The 6654-nt window shown below is 39.7% G+C and overlaps 2 long non-coding RNA genes across 2 annotated transcripts; both read left to right on the top strand.

Annotated features, from left to right (window-relative positions):
* Window positions 1–827: 827 nt before the first annotated feature.
* Window positions 828–1999, top strand: LOC145738269 (uncharacterized). The gene is made up of 3 exons (XR_014180675.1): window positions 828–1511; window positions 1593–1748; window positions 1840–1999. It is a non-coding gene; the product is annotated as an uncharacterized LOC145738269 (long non-coding RNA).
* Window positions 2000–2512: 513 nt separating this feature from the next.
* Window positions 2513–3565, top strand: LOC145738249 (uncharacterized). The gene is made up of 2 exons (XR_014180658.1): window positions 2513–2759; window positions 2827–3565. It is a non-coding gene; the product is annotated as an uncharacterized LOC145738249 (long non-coding RNA).
* The last annotated feature ends 3089 nt before the right edge of the window (window positions 3566–6654 follow it).

The following is a 6654-nucleotide window of genomic DNA, read 5'->3' as shown; positions in this document are numbered from 1 at the left end:
CTTTTTCGAATGGCGTTGGAACGAATTTCCTGCGAATTTAAATAAAAGAGCTACGATTTTTTCGCAATATACGGATACCACAAAACGTAAACAAGACAAGAAATTACTAATTAGCGCGGCGTTGCCATACCCGCTCCTACCATTTTAAATCAACATATTCCTTTTATAGCTGCACACTTCTATATTAGATTATTCGATGATATTGGTGAAAACTACTTATTTTTATTAATCACATTTCAAAACATAACATAGACTGCTTCAAAACATGGGTGATATGATGAGACTTGGCAACGTCGCAAATTGTCGTTCGCACCTCCGTTTTCCAAGACGCTCGCTTATTTTTAATTTTGTATCCTGGCGCGAGTTCACACACGTTTTGTTCCGGTCACTTTGACAGCTAATAACGTCAAAACCAGTCCGATTTCACTAGGCTTGATGGTACTCATTTTCGACTAATTTGGGGACGGCGAATCCATTCCAGCTGTCAAAATGACAGTAACTGTCACTCAATTCGAGACACTGGCGATTTGTGGAGATATCAAAAAAGTGATTTCACCCCCATGATTGGGCGCCCCAAAATTAGCCAAAAACCACCCTTCACTCGTTTTGTTTTGATAAAAAACGCGCTTGAGATGCATTATTGTTAATCTGTCACTTTGACAGCTAATAACGTCAAAACCAGTCCGATTTCACTAATTTGGGGACGGGGAATCCATTCCAGCTGTCAAAATGCCAGTAGCTGTCACTCAATTCGAGACACTGGCGATTTGTGGAGATATCAAAAAAGTGATTTCACCAATGGATTGGGCGCCCCAAAATTAGCCAAAAACCACCCTTCACTCGATTTGTTTTGATAAAAAACGCACTTGAGATGCATTATTGTTATTCTGTCACTTTGACAGCTAATAACGTCAAAACCAGTCCGATTTCACTAATTTGGGGACGGGGAATCCATTCCAGCTGTCAAAATGACAGTAGCTGTCACTTAGTTCGAGATCGGCCAAACGGTGTTATCAATCAACTCATGTGGGGATATTTTTTGTTTTCTATGATATGGTCCATTTTTTTCCCGTCGCGGTTACGTCATCATTTGCCTTTCTTGTCTATTACGTGCGTTCCGAGCGCGATAGAATTTTGACGTCATCGGCCGCCATTGTTGGCAAATTAATAGGTAGTAAACAAAGCGAAATGTTTTATTTTTGATGTAAATTTTACAATATTTCGATGTAACTACTGCGATACTAGATAGGTACCTAGATAATGTGTGTGTGTGTGTATGTTTCGGGAAGAGAGTTTTGAAAATGCCACCCACCTACACTTTGCAACTATCAAGGGGCCCAGTGAAACATTCTGAAGGAAAACAGAAAAGAATGCCTTTTCTAATAAAAAACACACAATCACAATGAAACAGCCCATGCATATAGGTACCTATTTACCTACTTAGTCCCAAGAACCAAGTTTATTCAAGCCAGTGGTTGTTTCTCAATCAAAGAAACATGGATGCTGACAAGGTGATTTACCTAATATTATCAAAAAGGAAGGCCCCCCCTACCTTTTAATGAGCTGCTAATACTAAATAGCTTATGTTTCAGGTAGGTACCTTTCTGGAGTTTGCTTATCATGCTTTGAAAGGGTCCCATTATCAACGGCTGCTGTAAAAGACTCCTGGTGACTGAACAACGAAAGGTGTTTGAAGCAATGGTTATAATGGTGCGTTGTCAAAATCCATATGCAGAGTGTTGAAATAGGTATGTCAGGTAACATTAGAAAGATATAGGACATAGGTACCTAACTATGTTACTTAATATGTAAATTTGATCAAATGCCATTATTTTACAGAATTAGCCCCCCTTGCCTACCTATACTTCTCTGACTACCTATAAGGCTAGAAACAGATGGTGCTACTGTTAAATACAGTATTTTACATCAGATAGGTAGTAGGTTAAATTACTATTTTAATTGTATTCATTATGAAATATACAAATAAAATTTTTAAGAAGAGTTTATTTTTTATCAAAAGTCTAGTTTTCTTCATAAAATTTGATAATTTACCTACCTGCTCTTTGGTATAATAAATCACACAACAAAACAAAATTGATATGTATTTAATGCTGCTGAGTAAATTTACAAAAGAAAATACCTAAATAAGCAATTTAAATCACAAAAGCAAGTTCTTAAAACAGCAACAATTCTGAAAATGGTGAGGTTTTGTTTTTTGTTTATCAATCCCAATCCTCTGACCGGTTTCGCCGTATTACGGCTCATCAGAGAGGCTATAGGGCTTGATAACCAAAGAACAAAACCTTCGTTCCAGTATAGTCAACTGGATGCCAGAAATGATAGTTGTGTGCAACATCTGGTGACATCTGTACTCAACTCTATGAGTTAGAAAGTACAGATGGCGTTCCAAAATCTAGGAACAGCACCATTAATGCCGCATCATTCGGTAAACACCGATCTGATTGGTTGAAAATGGTGAGGTTTTGTTTTTTGTTTATCAATCCCAATCCTCAAATAGCAACAATTCTGTTGTAAGTTAAAACACTGCTACATCATCACCAAACTGCAACAACTTCCTAATAGTCTCCAGGATTGGACACACATTGCCTGCCTTTCGTTTCTTGCAAATTTTATGGATTGGGCTGTTAATGAGGACTCGTTTGAATGCACCTCCAGTGCTCCAGTGCTCTTTCCAGATAATTAAAATTGAATGTGGTTGTTCCCAAGCCAAAGTTTGATTGGTTTGTTTACCACCAAGTGTTGCAACACTAATTAATAAACTTAAACAACAACCCTAAATTAAGTTTTTATTTCTTCTGTTTGTAGTTTTTGCTGTTTTTAAATTTTTTAAAATTCCTAACCTCAAAATGTTTAGCCGCCGACTGTCAGTTGAGACTGTGCCCTATGTTGCCACATCTTCCACGAGCAGATGTGAGTGAACCTAGTGTATTGTTTGTTGCAGTAATACCTAAACGGACCGATTTTGAAAAAAAAGTATTTATTCATGTCTCTAAAAAGAGAAGGGTTCTCTCGCAACTTAAAGAGCACCTTGCGTGTCACCCTTTACGGGGCTGAACTAGACTCGCCCTCCCCCTACATTCATGCACACGACGGCAATTACTGCAGTATTGGCCCATCTCATCTGCGGGTAATATACCTTATTACCCCCAGATATCATCCGCCGCTTTATAGGTACCTTACTTACTTTATTTTTATAATAAACGAGGCTTACTTACTTGTGACGTGAAATTTGCTTTAAAATGAGGTGCAAGTCAATATTTTGACACAAAATTCAAAATGGCGGCCTCGAACTGTCAAAAAATACCACTTTTTTATTTGTCAAGTTACAGTTGACGTCTCGGTGTCATTTTATGTTAAAATGTCCCGGAAAAGACTCTGGTGCAGTCGGTTTTTTGATATCTCAAAAACTAACAGAGTTAGATCTAAAATTTAACATTTTAACTGACTGTGTTAATTGTGTAAAATTTCTTTGCCAGGAACTCGGCCGGATTAAGAGACATGAAATCTGACTGAAAAATATTTACAATATAATATGTGATATTATGGTAAAGGAAATTTGACGCCTTCTAGCGTCCAAACGGTGTTATCAATCAGCTGATGGGGGGACATTTTTAGAAAGTTTGAAATCTGCTCTATCGTTTGTTTTCTATGACATTTTGACGTAACTTGTCAAATAAGGGAGTAATTTAGGGTCAAAGCGACGAGGGTCAACGAGTTTATGGTGAAGGAACTTTGAAGCCCTCTAGCGGCCAAACGGTGCAATCAATCGAATCATGGGGGGATATTTTTGGGAAGCTTGAAATCTGCTCTATCTTTTGTTTTCTATGACATTTTGACGTAACTTGTCAAATAAGGGAGTAATTCCGGGTCAAAGCGACGTGTGTCAAAAAATATGTGATTTTATGGTGAAGGAACTTTGACGCCCTCTAGCGGCCAAACGGTGCAATCAATCGAATCATGGGGGGATATTTTTGGGAAGCTTGAAATCTGCTCTATCTTTTGTTTTCTATGACATTTTGACGTAACTTGTCAAATAAGGGAGTAATTCAGGGTCAAAGCGACGTGTGTCAAAAAATATGTGATTTTATGGTGAAGGAACTTTGACGCCCTCTAGCGGCCAAACGGTGCAATCAATCGAATCATGGGGGGATATTTTTGGGAAGCTTGAAATCTGCTCTATCTTTTGTTTTCTATGACATTTTGACGTAACTTGTCAAATAAGGGAGTAATTTAGGGTCAAAGCGACGAGGGTCAACGGTTTTATGGTGAAGGAACTTTGAAGCCCTCTAGCGGCCAAACGGTATAATCAACTCTAGTGATTCTCGCCCTTTAATTGCATAACGCTAACAAATTCCCTGTCGCGTAAAACCCGCCAAAGATTTAAACGTTTGGACCTGCGTAAGTCATTACCCAGCTCGAAAAACGCTCCCTATTTGGTCATGAAACGGATCGCGATAGAGTGGGGGGGGGTCGACAGTGGCCGAGCAAGCGCGTAGGGGTATGGGAGCTGGCTGGGAGCCGGGCGTCGGCGTTGGCAGTCGGGAGTGAGAATTGCGAATGCGCGTGTCGCGGTTCGGGAAAAGGCATAATACGGTGCATGCGTGTGCGAATCTAATTCGAGTTTCGTTCAGAGCTTTTTTTGTTGTTGCTGTCTCAACCAACAATCGTCTAGGTGGGAGCCTGCGATTGCTGTCAAGACTAATTGGGACTACGAGCGGCTATCCTTCTAGGCTGGTTTTTCTTTCCTTGGAGACTGGGTTTCCAACGTAAAAGGCGCAGGAGGGGTAGCGACGTGGTGAAGTCGACCGTCAGGTTTTGTGGTTTGAGTTTTAGATTTAAAAGAAAGTTCTTTTAACTGAAAATTGATTCCCTTCGTTTCTTTTGTCGGTTTTAGGTAAAAAAACCGACTGGCATCCCTATTTGGATTATTTTTTTTTTTAATTTGATTTATTTTTATTTTTTACAATGTCGGATCTTTTGATCGATTTTGATACCGAGATTTCAAACCCTGATTCTCTCCCAAATCTGTCATATTATGGCCCAGCGGCAGTAGAACCCCCTCGGAGCGCTACAGGGCATCGCAAACCGGTCGCGGGTTGTTTAGAGCGTGGAGACGCCGGTTTGACAAATCGACGCGGCCGTTTTGACGATACAAATTTCGTGATTTTGATCAATTTTCATAATTTTGCTATTTTTCAGTTTATGGACAAAATTTCGGGATTTTGATCAATTTTCATAATTTTGCTATTTTTCAGTTTTTGGACCAAATTATGAAAATTGATCAAAATCACGAAATTTGGTCCAAAAACAAAAAAATAGCAAAAATTATGAAAATTGATCAAAATCACGAAATTTGGTCCAAAAACTGAAAAATAGCAAAAATTATGAAAATTGATCAAAATCATGAAATTTGCTCCAAAAACTAAAAAATGGCAAAATTATGAAAATTCATCAAAAGGTTAGATTTGGGTTAGGTTTGGGTTGGGTTAGGTTTGGGTTAGGTTTGGGTTAGGTTTGGGTTAGGTTTGGGTTGGGTTAGGTTTGGGTTAGGTTAGGTTTGGGTTAGGTTTGGGTTAGGTTTGGGTTAGGTTTGGGTTAGGTTTGGGTTAGGTTTGGGTTAGGTTTGGGTTAGGTTTGGGTTAGGTTTGGGTTAGGTTTGGGTTAGGTTTGGGTTAGGTTTGGGTTAGGTTTGGGTTAGGTTTGGGTTAGGTTTGGGTTAGGTTTGGGTTAGGTTTGGGTTAGGTTTGGGTTAGGTTTGGGTTAGGTTTGGGTTAGGTTTGGGTTAGGTTTGGGTTAGGTTTGGGTTAGGTTTGGGTTAGGTTTGGGTTAGGTTTGGGTTAGGTTTGGGTTAGGTTTGGGTTAGGTTTGGGTTAGGTTTGGGTTAGGTTTGGGTTAGGTTTGGGTTAGGTTTGGGTTAGGTTTGGGTTAGGTTTGGGTTAGGTTTGGGTTAGGTTTGGGTTAGGTTTGGGTTAGGTTTGGGTTAGGTTTGGGTTAGGTTTGGGTTAGGTTTGGGTTAGGTTTGGGTTAGGTTTGGGTTAGGTTTGGGTTAGGTTTGGGTTAGGTTTGGGTTAGGTTTGGGTTAGGTTTGGGTTAGGTTTGGGTTAGGTTTGGGTTAGGTTTGGGTTAGGTTGGTAGGTTAGGTTAGGTTAGGTTAGGTTAGGTTAGGTTAGGTTAGGTTAGGTTAGGTTAGGTTAGGTTAGGTTAGGTTAGGTTAGGTTAGGTTAGGTTAGGTTAGGTTAGGTTGGGAGGTTGAATCGGTACGGCTTACAGTACGGACGTGGTTTTTGTGTCGCTCCGTGCAAACAGGCTATACAGGTGGGAAATCAAAACGAAATTGAAAGAGTGACTGGAGAGAGAGACAGGAAAATCCAAGCATTTGGGCAAGTTTTTTCCTTTGGGTGAGAGGCGCCAACACTGCCAATTAGCAACAAATTGCCGAATTGAGTAGGTAAAACGTAGGCTAAGATTTGCAAATTATATGTAAATACCTGAAAATAGTGTATATATTAGCGGCGAGGCAAGCGTTATCGCAAAATTGTAGATTAGATTAGATTGTATTTATTGAAAATAAACCATATCGATACGGGCCGGGACAAACCGCATGGACAAAAATATAGTAAACCCCGAATCCGG

The sequence above is a fragment of the Ips typographus genome, linkage group LG15, assembly GCF_016097725.1.
Source record: "Ips typographus isolate SLU linkage group LG15, UJ_Ityp_2.0, whole genome shotgun sequence".
In the NCBI taxonomy this organism is placed as follows: Eukaryota; Metazoa; Arthropoda; class Insecta; order Coleoptera; family Curculionidae; genus Ips; species Ips typographus.
Note: the sequence above shows the minus strand (reverse complement) of the source record. Positions and strands in the feature narration are given on the sequence as shown.